This window comes from Phyllobates terribilis, unplaced genomic scaffold (genome assembly GCF_046119375.1).
Source record: "Phyllobates terribilis strain yellow unplaced genomic scaffold, ASM4611937v1 Scaffold_94__1_contigs__length_6153435, whole genome shotgun sequence".
Classification (NCBI taxonomy): Eukaryota; Metazoa; Chordata; class Amphibia; order Anura; family Dendrobatidae; genus Phyllobates; species Phyllobates terribilis.
In genome coordinates this window covers 568,084-584,723 of record NW_027362854.1, presented here as the reverse complement: position 1 = coordinate 584,723, position 16,640 = coordinate 568,084, and the positions used below count along the sequence as shown (strand labels likewise).

Below are 16,640 nucleotides of genomic sequence, written 5' to 3'. Positions count from 1 at the left end.
AGCCACCTTCAGACGGACCGAGTCCTCTAATCCACGTGTTTTCTCCACCATTTTTACAGCAGATAAACACAATCGCCGCTCAATCGCACACTAGGGCCCCACAAGGGGGAACCCCAGTCACAACTGCCCTCCAAACAACACCAGCAGCAGAAAACCACCACTGATCTTGCCAAAAGGCCGAGAAGCGATAACCAGAATTGGTTTCAAACTACGGAGCCACCCAAGGATCCTGAAAAGTCCATTTGTGGAGATGAGCTCCTGGACTCCCGTTAAGAAGACATGTTGTCAACCTCTAGATCCCTTACATGCCTGCACTTTTCGGCTTGCTGCTGCTGCAATCCACGCGTTTTAGATCTGCATAACTCCACCTCTTTAAACACAGCACCTTCACCCCCTGCTGTTCCCACCCGCCTCAACACCGTTGGAAGGGAGGAGAACCAATTAAGGCGGGGGGTGGGGTGGAACGAGCAGCTGTCTACCCTTAGCAGGAGGGCTCCTGATTACATACCTCTCCTGCTGCTGCTGCTGCTGGCTGTCCAGCAGCAGACTGAAGGTGGCTGCTGCTGTGCACAGGTATATAAAGGCTCAGAGCCTATTATGACACGCGCAGCCAGCGTTCCATTGCCACATTCCATCTACTGCAGGCAGGATACCTGGCTGGCTGAATGTCGCTGAGAAGCTCACAGAGACCGCCATAAGCAACAGTTTAACAGAATGCCACAGACTAATCAACCAAACTTTTTGGGTTGGGTTCTCTTTTATAGTCTGCAGGCATTAAATGAAAGAAGTCAGTGTTCCAGCAGAAGGAGACAACGTTTCAGAAAAGGCATTGTAGCAAACCAAAAAAGAAATTTTAAGCGCAGCAGAGTAACCAGTGCACATACCTGTTAGCTCAGGTGAGTTTAAAAGGCTGCTGTTGATAACAAGGGCATTTGCTAAATAGATGGTGTGGGTGCAACAATATACTGAAAGGTCAATTATATTGTGCAGCTTATCTCACCACCTGTAGTTATTTAGGTGAAAGCTCCAAAATGCTTGCCTAATATGTCTGTTTATCCAAAAGGAAGTAAAAAGGGAGAGCTAGAAAGATAGCATTGCATCACATTACATGGCAATGCAATGCACAGTTGCTGAAGTTGAACCAAAATGAGCTTGTAATCTGGCTTCTGCAACTTTGAACATGAAAAATCCAATGAGGAGAAGAAAAGCAAAGCCAAAGAGTCCATCCCAAAATCTGACAAACAAGCAAAATGAACAAAAAACATTGAATTCAATTCTTTCTGATTTTAGAAACTGCATTAAAGAAAGGGTGCACCGGTCCTGGAGATACTGCAATACCAGGTCAATGCGTGGAGTGGACAGAGCAAGCTCTTTTTCCATCTCCCTGTTCTAAAAATCCATTTAATATATGGTCCCCAGATAGGGGACGTATCAGATATTAAACTGAAAAGAACAGATACTACACTTGATCTTAGCCAAAAGGCCGAGAAGCGATAACCAGAATTGGTTTCAAACTACGGAGCCACCCAAGGATCCTGAAAAGTCCATTTGTGGAGATGAGCTCCTGGACTCCCGTTAAGAAGACATGTTGTCAACCTCTAGATCCCTTACATGCCTGCACTTTTCGGCTTGCTGCTGCTGCAATCCACGCGTTTTAGATCTGCATAACTCCACCTCTTTAAACACAGCACCTTCACCCCCTGCTGTTCCCACCCGCCTCAACACCGTTGGAAGGGAGGAGAACCAATTAAGGCGGGGGGTGGGGTGGAACGAGCAGCTGTCTACCCTTAGCAGGAGGGCTCCTGATTACATACCTCTCCTGCTGCTGCTGCTGCTGGCTGTCCAGCAGCAGACTGAAGGTGGCTGCTGCTGTGCACAGGTATATAAAGGCTCAAAGCCTATTATGACACGCGCAGCCAGCGTTCCATTGCCACATTCCATCTACTGCAGGCAGGATACCTGGCTGGCTGAATGTCGCTGAGAAGCTCACAGAGACCGCCATAAGCAACAGTTTAACAGAATGCCACAGACTAATCAACCAAACTTTTTGGGTTGGGTTCTCTTTTATAGTCTGCAGGCATTAAATGAAAGAAGTCAGTGTTCCAGCAGAAGGAGACAACGTTTCAGAAAAGGCATTGTAGCAAACCAAAAAAGAAATTTTAAGCGCAGCAGAGTAACCAGCGCACATACCTGTTAGCTCAGGTGAGTTTAAAAGGCTGCTGTTGATAACAAGGGCATTTGCTAAATAGATGGTGTGTGTGCAACAATATACTGAAAGGTCAATTATATTGTGCAGCTTATCTCACCACCTGTAGTTATTTAGGTGAAAGCTCCAAAATGCTTGCCTAATATGTCTGTTTATCCAAAAGGAAGTAAAAAGGGAGAGCTAGAAAGATAGCATTGCATCACATTACATGGCAATGCAATGCACAGTTGCTGAAGTTGAACCAAAATGAGCTTGTAATCTGGCTTCTGCAACTTTGAACATGAAAAATCCAATGAGGAGAAGAAAAGCAAAGCCAAAGAGTCCATCCCAAAATCCGACAAACAAGCAAAATGAACAAAAAACATTGAATTCAATTCTTTCTGATTTTAGAAACTGCATTAAAGAAGGGGTGCACCGGTCCTGGAGATACTGCAATACCAGGTCAATGCGTGGAGTGGACAGAGCAAGCTCTTTTTCCATCTCCCTGTTCTAAAAATCCATTTAATATATGGTCCCCAGATAGGGGACGTATCAGATATTAAACTGATAAGAACAGATACTACACTTGATCTTAGCCAAAAGGCCGAGAAGCGATAACCAGAATTGGTTTCAAACTACGGAGCCACCCAAGGATCCTGAAAAGTCCATTTGTGGAGATGAGCTCCTGGACTCCCGTTAAGAAGACATGTTGTCAACCTCTAGATCCCTTACATGCCTGCACTTTTCGGCTTGCTGCTGCTGCAATCCACGCGTTTTAGATCTGCATAACTCCACCTCTTTAAACACAGCACCTTCACCCCCTGCTGTTCCCACCCGCCTCAACACCGTTGGAAGGGAGGAGAACCAATTAAGGCGGGGGGTGGGGTGGAACGAGCAGCTGTCTACCCTTAGCAGGAGGGCTCCTGATTACATACCTCTCCTGCTGCTGCTGCTGGCTGTCCAGCAGCAGACTGAAGGTGGCTGCTGCTGTGCACAGGTATATAAAGGCTCAGAGCCTATTATGACACGCGCAGCCAGCGTTCCATTGCCACATTCCATCTACTGCAGGCAGGATACCTGGCTGGCTGAATGTCGCTGAGAAGCTCACAGAGACCGCCATAAGCAACAGTTTAACAGAATGCCACAGACTAATCAACCAAACTTTTTGGGTTGGGTTCTCTTTTATAGTCTGCAGGCATTAAATGAAAGAAGTCAGTGTTCCAGCAGAAGGAGACAACGTTTCAGAAAAGGCATTGTAGCAAACCAAAAAAGAAATTTTAAGCGCAGCAGAGTAACCAGCGCACATACCTGTTAGCTCAGGTGAGTTTAAAAGGCTGCTGTTGATAACAAGGGCATTTGCTAAATAGATGGTGTGGGTGCAACAATATACTGAAAGGTCAATTATATTGTGCAGCTTATCTCACCACCTGTAGTTATTTAGGTGAAAGCTCCAAAATGCTTGCCTAATATGTCTGTTTATCCAAAAGGAAGTAAAAAGGGAGAGCTAGAAAGATAGCATTGCATCACATTACATGGCAATGCAATGCACAGTTGCTGAAGTTGAACCAAAATGAGCTTGTAATCTGGCTTCTGCAACTTTGAACATGAAAAATCCAATGAGGAGAAGAAAAGCAAAGCCAAAGAGTCCATCCCAAAATCTGACAAACAAGCAAAATGAACAAAAAACATTGAATTCAATTCTTTCTGATTTTAGAAACTGCATTAAAGAAGGGGTGCACCGGTCCTGGAGATACTGCAATACCAGGTCAATGCGTGGAGTGGACAGAGCAAGCTCTTTTTCCATCTCCCTGTTCTAAAAATCCATTTAATATATGGTCCCCAGATAGGGGACGTATCAGATATTAAACTGAAAAGAACAGATACTACACTTGATCTTAGCCAAAAGGCCGAGAAGCGATAACCAGAATTGGTTTCAAACTACGGAGCCACCCAAGGATCCTGAAAAGTCCATTTGTGGAGATGAGCTCCTGGACTCCCGTTAAGAAGACATGTTGTCAACCTCTAGATCCCTTACATGCCTGCACTTTTCGGCTTGCTGCTGCTGCAATCCACGCGTTTTAGATCTGCATAACTCCACCTCTTTAAACACAGCACCTTCACCCCCTGCTGTTCCCACCCGCCTCAACACCGTTGGAAGGGAGGAGAACCAATTAAGGCGGGGGGTGGGGTGGAACGAGCAGCTGTCTACCCTTAGCAGGAGGGCTCCTGATTACATACCTCTCCTGCTGCTGCTGCTGCTGGCTGTCCAGCAGCAGACTGAAGGTGGCTGCTGCTGTGCACAGGTATATAAAGGCTCAAAGCCTATTATGACACGCGCAGCCAGCGTTCCATTGCCACATTCCATCTACTGCAGGCAGGATACCTGGCTGGCTGAATGTCGCTGAGAAGCTCACAGAGACCGCCATAAGCAACAGTTTAACAGAATGCCACAGACTAATCAACCAAACTTTTTGGGTTGGGTTCTCTTTTATAGTCTGCAGGCATTAAATGAAAGAAGTCAGTGTTCCAGCAGAAGGAGACAACGTTTCAGAAAAGGCATTGTAGCAAACCAAAAAAGAAATTTTAAGCGCAGCAGAGTAACCAGCGCACATACCTGTTAGCTCAGGTGAGTTTAAAAGGCTGCTGTTGATAACAAGGGCATTTGCTAAATAGATGGTGTGTGTGCAACAATATACTGAAAGGTCAATTATATTGTGCAGCTTATCTCACCACCTGTAGTTATTTAGGTGAAAGCTCCAAAATGCTTGCCTAATATGTCTGTTTATCCAAAAGGAAGTAAAAAGGGAGAGCTAGAAAGATAGCATTGCATCACATTACATGGCAATGCAATGCACAGTTGCTGAAGTTGAACCAAAATGAGCTTGTAATCTGGCTTCTGCAACTTTGAACATGAAAAATCCAATGAGGAGAAGAAAAGCAAAGCCAAAGAGTCCATCCCAAAATCCGACAAACAAGCAAAATGAACAAAAAACATTGAATTCAATTCTTTCTGATTTTAGAAACTGCATTAAAGAAGGGGTGCACCGGTCCTGGAGATACTGCAATACCAGGTCAATGCGTGGAGTGGACAGAGCAAGCTCTTTTTCCATCTCCCTGTTCTAAAAATCCATTTAATATATGGTCCCCAGATAGGGGACGTATCAGATATTAAACTGATAAGAACAGATACTACACTTGATCTTAGCCAAAAGGCCGAGAAGCGATAACCAGAATTGGTTTCAAACTACGGAGCCACCCAAGGATCCTGAAAAGTCCATTTGTGGAGATGAGCTCCTGGACTCCCGTTAAGAAGACATGTTGTCAACCTCTAGATCCCTTACATGCCTGCACTTTTCGGCTTGCTGCTGCTGCAATCCACGCGTTTTAGATCTGCATAACTCCACCTCTTTAAACACAGCACCTTCACCCCCTGCTGTTCCCACCCGCCTCAACACCGTTGGAAGGGAGGAGAACCAATTAAGGCGGGGGGTGGGGTGGAACGAGCAGCTGTCTACCCTTAGCAGGAGGGCTCCTGATTACATACCTCTCCTGCTGCTGCTGCTGGCTGTCCAGCAGCAGACTGAAGGTGGCTGCTGCTGTGCACAGGTATATAAAGGCTCAGAGCCTATTATGACACGCGCAGCCAGCGTTCCATTGCCACATTCCATCTACTGCAGGCAGGATACCTGGCTGGCTGAATGTCGCCGAGAAGCTCACAGAGACCGCCATAAGCAACAGTTTAACAGAATGCCACAGACTAATCAACCAAACTTTTTGGGTTGGGTTCTCTTTTATAGTCTGCAGGCATTAAATGAAAGAAGTCAGTGTTCCAGCAGAAGGAGACAACGTTTCAGAAAAGGCATTGTAGCAAACCAAAAAAGAAATTTTAAGCGCAGCAGAGTAACCAGTGCACATACCTGTTAGCTCAGGTGAGTTTAAAAGGCTGCTGTTGATAACAAGGGCATTTGCTAAATAGATGGTGTGGGTGCAACAATATACTGAAAGGTCAATTATATTGTGCAGCTTATCTCACCACCTGTAGTTATTTAGGTGAAACTCCAAAATGCTTGCCTAATATGTCTGTTTATCCAAAAGGAAGTAAAAAGGGAGAGCTAGAAAGATAGCATTGCATCACATTACATGGCAATGCAATGCACAGTTGCTGAAGTTGAACCAAAATGAGCTTGTAATCTGGCTTCTGCAACTTTGAACATGAAAAATCCAATGAGGAGAAGAAAAGCAAAGCCAAAGAGTCCATCCCAAAATCTGACAAACAAGCAAAATGAACAAAAAACATTGAATTCAATTCTTTCTGATTTTAGAAACTGCATTAAAGAAGGGGTGCACCGGTCCTGGAGATACTGCAATACCAGGTCAATGCGTGGAGTGGACAGAGCAAGCTCTTTTTCCATCTCCCTGTTCTAAAAATCCATTTAATATATGGTCCCCAGATAGGGGACGTATCAGATATTAAACTGAAAAGAACAGATACTACACTTGATCTTAGCCAAAAGGCCGAGAAGCGATAACCAGAATTGGTTTCAAACTACGGAGCCACCCAAGGATCCTGAAAAGTCCATTTGTGGAGATGAGCTCCTGGACTCCCGTTAAGAAGACATGTTGTCAACCTCTAGATCCCTTACATGCCTGCACTTTTCGGCTTGCTGCTGCTGCAATCCACGCGTTTTAGATCTGCATAACTCCACCTCTTTAAACACAGCACCTTCACCCCCTGCTGTTCCCACCCGCCTCAACACCGTTGGAAGGGAGGAGAACCAATTAAGGCGGGGGGTGGGGTGGAACGAGCAGCTGTCTACCCTTAGCAGGAGGGCTCCTGATTACATACCTCTCCTGCTGCTGCTGCTGCTGGCTGTCCAGCAGCAGACTGAAGGTGGCTGCTGCTGTGCACAGGTATATAAAGGCTCAAAGCCTATTATGACACGCGCAGCCAGCGTTCCATTGCCACATTCCATCTACTGCAGGCAGGATACCTGGCTGGCTGAATGTCGCTGAGAAGCTCACAGAGACCGCCATAAGCAACAGTTTAACAGAATGCCACAGACTAATCAACCAAACTTTTTGGGTTGGGTTCTCTTTTATAGTCTGCAGGCATTAAATGAAAGAAGTCAGTGTTCCAGCAGAAGGAGACAACGTTTCAGAAAAGGCATTGTAGCAAACCAAAAAAGAAATTTTAAGCGCAGCAGAGTAACCAGCGCACATACCTGTTAGCTCAGGTGAGTTTAAAAGGCTGCTGTTGATAACAAGGGCATTTGCTAAATAGATGGTGTGTGTGCAACAATATACTGAAAGGTCAATTATATTGTGCAGCTTATCTCACCACCTGTAGTTATTTAGGTGAAAGCTCCAAAATGCTTGCCTAATATGTCTGTTTATCCAAAAGGAAGTAAAAAGGGAGAGCTAGAAAGATAGCATTGCATCACATTACATGGCAATGCAATGCACAGTTGCTGAAGTTGAACCAAAATGAGCTTGTAATCTGGCTTCTGCAACTTTGAACATGAAAAATCCAATGAGGAGAAGAAAAGCAAAGCCAAAGAGTCCATCCCAAAATCCGACAAACAAGCAAAATGAACAAAAAACATTGAATTCAATTCTTTCTGATTTTAGAAACTGCATTAAAGAAGGGGTGCACCGGTCCTGGAGATACTGCAATACCAGGTCAATGCGTGGAGTGGACAGAGCAAGCTCTTTTTCCATCTCCCTGTTCTAAAAATCCATTTAATATATGGTCCCCAGATAGGGGACGTATCAGATATTAAACTGATAAGAACAGATACTACACTTGATCTTAGCCAAAAGGCCGAGAAGCGATAACCAGAATTGGTTTCAAACTACGGAGCCACCCAAGGATCCTGAAAAGTCCATTTGTGGAGATGAGCTCCTGGACTCCCGTTAAGAAGACATGTTGTCAACCTCTAGATCCCTTACATGCCTGCACTTTTCGGCTTGCTGCTGCTGCAATCCACGCGTTTTAGATCTGCATAACTCCACCTCTTTAAACACAGCACCTTCACCCCCTGCTGTTCCCACCCGCCTCAACACCGTTGGAAGGGAGGAGAACCAATTAAGGCGGGGGGTGGGGTGGAACGAGCAGCTGTCTACCCTTAGCAGGAGGGCTCCTGATTACATACCTCTCCTGCTGCTGCTGCTGGCTGTCCAGCAGCAGACTGAAGGTGGCTGCTGCTGTGCACAGGTATATAAAGGCTCAGAGCCTATTATGACACGCGCAGCCAGCGTTCCATTGCCACATTCCATCTACTGCAGGCAGGATACCTGGCTGGCTGAATGTCGCTGAGAAGCTCACAGAGACCGCCATAAGCAACAGTTTAACAGAATGCCACAGACTAATCAACCAAACTTTTTGGGTTGGGTTCTCTTTTATAGTCTGCAGGCATTAAATGAAAGAAGTCAGTGTTCCAGCAGAAGGAGACAACGTTTCAGAAAAGGCATTGTAGCAAACCAAAAAAGAAATTTTAAGCGCAGCAGAGTAACCAGCGCACATACCTGTTAGCTCAGGTGAGTTTAAAAGGCTGCTGTTGATAACAAGGGCATTTGCTAAATAGATGGTGTGTGTGCAACAATATACTGAAAGGTCAATTATATTGTGCAGCTTATCTCACCACCTGTAGTTATTTAGGTGAAAGCTCCAAAATGCTTGCCTAATATGTCTGTTTATCCAAAAGGAAGTAAAAAGGGAGAGCTAGAAAGATAGCATTGCATCACATTACATGGCAATGCAATGCACAGTTGCTGAAGTTGAACCAAAATGAGCTTGTAATCTGGCTTCTGCAACTTTGAACATGAAAAATCCAATGAGGAGAAGAAAAGCAAAGCCAAAGAGTCCATCCCAAAATCCGACAAACAAGCAAAATGAACAAAAAACATTGAATTCAATTCTTTCTGATTTTAGAAACTGCATTAAAGAAGGGGTGCACCGGTCCTGGAGATACTGCAATACCAGGTCAATGCGTGGAGTGGACAGAGCAAGCTCTTTTTCCATCTCCCTGTTCTAAAAATCCATTTAATATATGGTCCCCAGATAGGGGACGTATCAGATATTAAACTGATAAGAACAGATTTTTTTTTTTTTTTTTTTTTTTAACCAAATCAGATAGGCCGGAGCATAAGCTCAATCAAACCGACTTACAAAAGCCTTTCATTGACACTTAGCCTTTCATCACACTTGGTATATAATCAAAAATAAAACCAAACCTTATCATCAGGTACATTATACACTACGAATTAAACTTTACCAAAAACCTCCACTTTTTAAACTTCCAGATCCCTTCAGCATCTATAATACTTCCACGTTCCTGATCCCAGAGGTATATTACATACATACGTGACAGAATCAATCTCAAACATTCATTAACTGACATTTTCTTCCTTTTAAAAACTAACAAATTCCTCGCATCCCACAAACTTTCAATTACACACACCACCAACAACCATAAAATCCTATCCTTAATTCTACTACATGCACCCATCCCAAACATAGCAAGTTTCCAATTAACATACTTTACACCCACCAATTCCTTGCAAAGTCCCCCTATACCCTTCCATACATCATATGCAAAATCACAATCCCATACCATATGTCTAACATGCTCTCTCAAACCACATCCATCCCTCGGGCATACCTCAGATTTAACTAAATCCCTCTTCTTTTGCACATCTCTAACAGGCAAAATGTCATGCAATATCATCCAAGCGATATCTCTCTGTCTGTTAGTCACACCATCTATACTTAATTTTCTCCACATCTCGGTTACTTCCTCCCCTCTCAACCCATTGATATTACATACCACCTCACGCTCACGCACCATCCTAATGACTTTCTTCTTTTGCCTAAAATCACTCATGTTAACGGACAACAAATCATACTTCCTTACAAATTTCTCAACACAACCATACCATACAGGACACTTAAAAGCAACAGGCACTCTAGCATCCCTTTTGACCCACTTTAAGCCATAAAGCATCCATCCAGCCGAATACTTCATCATATAAGCACACTTATTACTTTTCCCTAGAACCACCACCACCATTTTCACGTAACCAATCCCTAAAAAGAAATCAATATTTGGAAAATCCAAACCACCATTTACACATAACTTATAGACATATTCCCGTTTCAATTTCTCCATGCGACTTCCCCAAAGAAAATTAAAGATGAATTTCTCAGTTTTCCTAATTTTCTTAAAAGCAGCAGGATATACATTCGCAACAAACAACAAAATAGGCAAAATAACCGCCTTAATAATCAGAACTTTCCCAGTCAGAGTTAATTCTCTCATTCGCCAAAAATTCAACTTGCGCACCACTCTCACCCCACAATCTTCCCAACTCTCATTTCCTTTCAAATCATCATTAAACTTAATCCCAAGCACCTTTATTGCACCATCCTCACACCTCACACCATCCATCCGTACATTCCTCTCACCAAAACATTTAAAGGAACTCTTAGTCCAATTGACCTTAAAAGCTGAGACACTACAAAACAAACTTAATATCAACCTTGCCCTACTCATCGCAGCCATATTCCCACTCACAATCACTACATCATCCATGTAACCTAGAATTCTCACATCCTTTCCATTACTCCCAGGAATCATCACACCTCTCATAACCTTATCCTTCCTAACCATACACATCAACACTTCAATCACACTAATAAACAAAAAAGGGGACATAGGGCACCCCTGACGCACTCCTGATTTAATTCTCACTTTCTCACTTAACCACCCATTCACCAAAAATTCACTTGAAACATTACAATACAAACTCCTAACACAGTTTACAAAATTCCTGGAATAACCCATCTTAGACAAAACCTTAAACATAAAGCTATGTGACACACGGTCAAAAGCTTTTTCAAAATCAACCGAAAACAACAAACATTTCTGCTTACGACTCATACAATCCCCAATCACATCACGCAACAACACCAAATTTTCAGTCATACTTCTCCCAGGCACTGCACACACTTGATCTTCATCCACCACACCGCCAATCACTTCCCGCATCCGGCTAGCCAACAATTTACTAAACACCTTATAGTCTGCATTCAAAAGGGTGATTGGCCTCCAATTCCCCAAATCCTTTTTATCACCTTTCTTATGAACCAAAACCACCACCCCATCTCTCATAGATTCACTCAACATATTCTCCGTGAACATATACTGGCACACCTCCAATAAGTCATTTCCCATCGTGTCCCATTCCTTAACATATAACTCCACGGGCAGTCCATCCTTCCCAGGTGTTTTATTCTTACTCGCAGACATCACCACTTTTTTAACTTCATCCAACACAATTACATCATCCAATATTTCACGTTCATCCTCACCCAAACAACCTTCTAAACACCCCAAAGCATCAGTCAACATCCTATCATCAACCCATTTTTCCCCATACAACTCCTTATAAAACAACACCACCTCCTGCATCACATCCTTCCCACTCACACACACCCCATCACCATTCACCACCTCATCCATATCTACTTTCTTCCCAAAAACTTTTTTGAAAAAAAACCTTGTGCATTTCTCATTTTTCTCCAAATGTTCAATCTTAGAACGGTAAATAATTTCTTTCCCTTTACCCTCAATATATTTCTTAATCTCTTCTTTCACTTGACACATCAAAACATCCACATCCACTCCAATCATCCTTAACTTCCTCAGCCACTCCAGTCTAGAGCTTAAATCATTAAATTTTGCTCTATTCATTGCTGCTTTCCTCCTGCCCCTTTTTCTAAAGAAAAAAACAATCTCACTCTTCATCCAGTCCCACCACTCAAGCACATTCCTGAAATCACTTTTTTTATCCCTCCACCTAACATACATTCGCCTAAAATCACGCATGATCCTATTATCTTCCAGCAAACGCACATTAAGTTTCCACACGCCACCACCATATACAAAGGAAATCTTACCTTCTAGACGTGCCCTCAAACACACATGGTCAGAGAAGGGAACATCTTCCTGCTGGAAATTCCTACAAATAACATTTTGTGAAGAAAAGAAGATACGGTCTATTCTAGACTCTATGCCTCCCCTGTCGGCCTTATAGGTCGCAGGAGGTGGATTACCTAAAAAAACTTCCGCAGCATCCTGTAAGGAAAAATCCGCCACAAGACTCTTGAGTCTTTTACCTGTAACATCCATCTTATCCCCCTCCGTCACACAATTGAAATCTCCAACAAAAATTATTGGCATTTTGCCAGATAAAAAAAAACATAATTTCTCAAAAATTTCCAGCCTCTCCCCTTTATCTATTGGTGCATACATATTTACCACCCTAACCCTCCACCCCCTACAATTTAACTTACATATTACACACCTCCCCGCCTCCACCACCATGTAACTTTCTATCTTAACACTATAACCCTTCACCAAAACACCTACCCCACAATTTTTATTACATACAGAACCAGACCACACACTTTGACCTAAAGGCCATGCATTTTCACTTAAGGGATCGGAGATCCCACACTCCTGGACACAGTATACGTCCGCATCCAAGTTGCTCAAGTAGTCCAAAATTGCCACTCTTCTCGACTCAGATTTAATCAGCCGAACATTTAGCGACAAGATGCTGAGAGCAACTTGGGCACCCATCTATTAATTTGATGTGGCAGGTCACGACAACATGCCCACCTGTACATCATCCTAACCCTTCTGGGGGTAGGACGCTGGACGTGCAGATATCGTAGTTTGTGCCTTCCCCCAAAAAAGACACATCTTGGGGATCGGATGCAGTAGGGTACACCCGGGCTGGACTCACACTGCAGTCACTTAAAGGGGAAAAGGATGGTTCAGTTTTCTTCTTTTTCTTCACTGAAGCGCCTCCATCTTCATCTGAACTATAATCCCGCCGCTGGGGGTCAAAGTCCCCCTGACCTCCCTCCTCCTCAAGGTCAGAAACGACATCGCTCCAGGCCACATGCGGTGTTCTGGTCAGATCAGACTCCTCTTCCCCCTGCATTGTAACCATCATGTCTGGAATTTCAGCCTCCAGATCCTCCACCGGGGCCACTTCCATGCCTATACGATCATCAGTTATCGTCTCAGACTCACTGACATCTGAAGCCACAGACGCGGCCCTCTGCACCGGTGGCTCAGGTGCCAGCTCCATATTTCCTCTTACATTCACACGAACCAGTTCTGGAAAAGCAACCCGAGCCTCCTCCTCATCCAGGAAAGCCAGAGTAGATATCGGAGCAGTCGGAGTTGGAGCAGTCGGAGTTGTAGCTGTGGGTGCAGGAGATTCATTTCTTCTCCTTCCCCTTCCCGCTGCCCCCGCATATGAACCAGGATGGAATATACAGTCTCTGAAGGCATGCCCCTTCTCTCCGCAGAGGTTACAGACTATTTCATTTTTGCAATTATTGGAAGAATGACCCACCTCATTGCACTTCCTGCAAATAATCTGTCTGATGTCGCATGCTTCCTGAGTATGGCCATACCTCCTACAATGACGACAAAACCTGGGCGCATTGGGGAAGAACAGGTAACCCCGCTCACTCCCAATGGAAAAATTTGATGGAGGATAATGTATACCCCCTGGTTCATCAGGACTTTCCCGGAACTTGACCATGAAACGATATTTACCGGTCCATAGTTCCTCCTCATTCATGACTTTTACTGCCACCTTGGTAATATAGCAGTGCCTATTTAGAAAGGCATAAATCAAAGCCAAGTCCACATGTGGGTTGTACATGAAAACAGTCAGAGGTACCTCTTTGGAGCAATACAAGATGACAAAAGTCAGCCCATCCAAATATTGATTGTCCAGATTCTTTTTCAAACAATCATAGAAATTGTTGCAAACAGCCATAGAAGTAAATACAAGATTATACTTGCTTTTGAATTGCTGGAGGCACAAGATTTCTTCCTTCTTCACTTCAAGGAGTCCAAACAAAATCTCCTTCACCACGAAGCTGAGGGTAAAGATTCCTTCTTTGCCTTCTTCCACATCAATCTGGATTCCAAACTTCACTCGAGCCTCACCGGGCCCAGCGTATCGAATGCGTCCCATTATCGCTAGTCGTGTCTACTGGCCAACTCCTTATAGCAGCAAGTGGCTTAAGCCATAAAATGGCGATGCCACAGGGCCAAGAGTTAACGCACAGACAGCCAAATGACTAGACCCATTACAGATCTGAGCCAAAAGGCCGAGAAGCGATAACCAGAATTGGTTTCAAACTACGGAGCCACCCAAGGATCCTGAAAAGTCCATTTGTGGAGATGAGCTCCTGGACTCCCGTTAAGAAGATATGTTGTCAACCTCTAGATCCCTTACATGCCTGCACTTTTCGGCTTGCTGCTGCTGCAATCCACGCGTTTTAGATCTGCATAACTCCACCTCTTTAAACACAGCACCTTCACCCCCTGCTGTTCCCACCCGCCTCAACACCGTTGGAAGGGAGGAGAACCAATTAAGGCGGGGGGTGGGGTGGAACGAGCAGCTGTCTACCCTTAGCAGGAGGGCTCCTGATTACATACCTCTCCTGCTGCTGCTGCTGCTGGCTGTCCAGCAGCAGACTGAAGGTGGCTGCTGCTGTGCACAGGTATATAAAGGCTCAGAGCCTATTATGACACGCGCAGCCAGCGTTCCATTGCCACATTCCATCTACTGCAGGCAGGATACCTGGCTGGCTGAATGTCGCTGAGAAGCTCACAGAGACCGCCATAAGCAACAGTTTAACAGAATGCCACAGACTAATCAACCAAACTTTTTGGGTTGGGTTCTCTTTTATAGTCTGCAGGCATTAAATGAAAGAAGTCAGTGTTCCAGCAGAAGGAGACAACGTTTCAGAAAAGGCATTGTAGCAAACCAAAAAAGAAATTTTAAGCGCAGCAGAGTAACCAGCGCACATACCTGTTAGCTCAGGTGAGTTTAAAAGGCTGCTGTTGATAACAAGGGCATTTGCTAAATAGATGGTGTGTGTGCAACAATATACTGAAAGGTCAATTATATTGTGCAGCTTATCTCACCACCTGTAGTTATTTAGGTGAAAGCTCCAAAATGCTTGCCTAATATGTCTGTTTATCCAAAAGGATGTAAAAAGGGAGAGCTAGAAAGATAGCATTGCATCACATTACATGGCAATGCAATGCACAGTTGCTGAAGTTGAACCAAAATGAGCTTGTAATCTGGCTTCTGCAACTTTGAACATGAAAAATCCAATGAGGAGAAGAAAAGCAAAGCCAAAGAGTCCATCCCAAAATCCGACAAACAAGCAAAATGAACAAAAAACATTGAATTCAATTCTTTCTGATTTTAGAAACTGCATTAAAGAAGGGGTGCACCGGTCCTGGAGATACTGCAATACCAGGTCAATGCGTGGAGTGGACAGAGCAAGCTCTTTTTCCATCTCCCTGTTCTAAAAATCCATTTAATATATGGTCCCCAGATAGGGGACGTATCAGATATTAAACTGATAAGAACAGATACTACACTTGATCTTAGCCAAAAGGCCGAGAAGCGATAACCAGAATTGGTTTCAAACTACGGAGCCACCCAAGGATCCTGAAAAGTCCATTTGTGGAGATGAGCTCCTGGACTCCCGTTAAGAAGACATGTTGTCAACCTCTAGATCCCTTACATGCCTGCACTTTTCGGCTTGCTGCTGCTGCAATCCACGCGTTTTAGATCTGCATAACTCCACCTCTTTAAACACAGCACCTTCACCCCCTGCTGTTCCCACCCGCCTCAACACCGTTGGAAGGGAGGAGAACCAATTAAGGCGGGGGGTGGGGTGGAACGAGCAGCTGTCTACCCTTAGCAGGAGGGCTCCTGATTACATACCTCTCCTGCTGCTGCTGCTGCTGCTGGCTGTCCAGCAGCAGACTGAAGGTGGCTGCTGCTGTGCACAGGTATATAAAGGCTCAGAGCCTATTATGACACGCGCAGCCAGCGTTCCATTGCCACATTCCATCTACTGCAGGCAGGATACCTGGCTGGCTGAATGTCGCTGAGAAGCTCACAGAGACCGCCATAAGCAACAGTTTAACAGAATGCCACAGACTAATCAACCAAACTTTTTGGGTTGGGTTCTCTTTTATAGTCTGCAGGCATTAAATGAAAGAAGTCAGTGTTCCAGCAGAAGGAGACAACGTTTCAGAAAAGGCATTGTAGCAAACCAAAAAAGAAATTTTAAGCGCAGCAGAGTAACCAGCGCACATACCTGTTAGCTCAGGTGAGTTTAAAAGGCTGCTGTTGATAACAAGGGCATTTGCTAAATAGATGGTGTGTGTGCAACAATATACTGAAAGGTCAATTATATTGTGCAGCTTATCTCACCACCTGTAGTTATTTAGGTGAAAGCTCCAAAATGCTTGCCTAATATGTCTGTTTATCCAAAAGGAAGTAAAAAGGGAGAGCTAGAAAGATAGCATTGCATCACATTACATGGCAATGCAATGCA

At 44.2% G+C, this 16,640-nt stretch overlaps 8 non-coding genes across 8 annotated transcripts; all 8 read right to left on the bottom strand.

Annotated features, from left to right (window-relative positions):
- Positions 1-1,304: 1,304 nt before the first annotated feature.
- Positions 1,305-1,495, bottom strand: LOC141198484 (U2 spliceosomal RNA). Its single transcript, XR_012270433.1, has one exon. It is a non-coding gene; the product is annotated as a U2 spliceosomal RNA (small nuclear RNA).
- A 1,115-nt stretch (positions 1,496-2,610) lies between these two features.
- Positions 2,611-2,801, bottom strand: LOC141198129 (U2 spliceosomal RNA). Its single transcript, XR_012270090.1, has one exon. It is a non-coding gene; the product is annotated as a U2 spliceosomal RNA (small nuclear RNA).
- Positions 2,802-3,913: 1,112 nt separating this feature from the next.
- LOC141198494 (U2 spliceosomal RNA) lies at positions 3,914-4,104 on the bottom strand. Its single transcript, XR_012270442.1, has one exon. It is a non-coding gene; the product is annotated as a U2 spliceosomal RNA (small nuclear RNA).
- A 1,115-nt stretch (positions 4,105-5,219) lies between these two features.
- On the bottom strand, positions 5,220-5,410 carry LOC141198128 (U2 spliceosomal RNA). Its single transcript, XR_012270089.1, has one exon. It is a non-coding gene; the product is annotated as a U2 spliceosomal RNA (small nuclear RNA).
- A 1,111-nt stretch (positions 5,411-6,521) lies between these two features.
- On the bottom strand, positions 6,522-6,712 carry LOC141198493 (U2 spliceosomal RNA). Its single transcript, XR_012270441.1, has one exon. It is a non-coding gene; the product is annotated as a U2 spliceosomal RNA (small nuclear RNA).
- A 1,115-nt stretch (positions 6,713-7,827) lies between these two features.
- LOC141198124 (U2 spliceosomal RNA) lies at positions 7,828-8,018 on the bottom strand. Its single transcript, XR_012270087.1, has one exon. It is a non-coding gene; the product is annotated as a U2 spliceosomal RNA (small nuclear RNA).
- A 1,112-nt stretch (positions 8,019-9,130) lies between these two features.
- LOC141197933 (U2 spliceosomal RNA) lies at positions 9,131-9,319 on the bottom strand. Its single transcript, XR_012269945.1, has one exon. It is a non-coding gene; the product is annotated as a U2 spliceosomal RNA (small nuclear RNA).
- A 6,192-nt stretch (positions 9,320-15,511) lies between these two features.
- On the bottom strand, positions 15,512-15,702 carry LOC141198123 (U2 spliceosomal RNA). Its single transcript, XR_012270086.1, has one exon. It is a non-coding gene; the product is annotated as a U2 spliceosomal RNA (small nuclear RNA).
- Between the last annotated feature and the right edge of the window lie 938 nt (positions 15,703-16,640).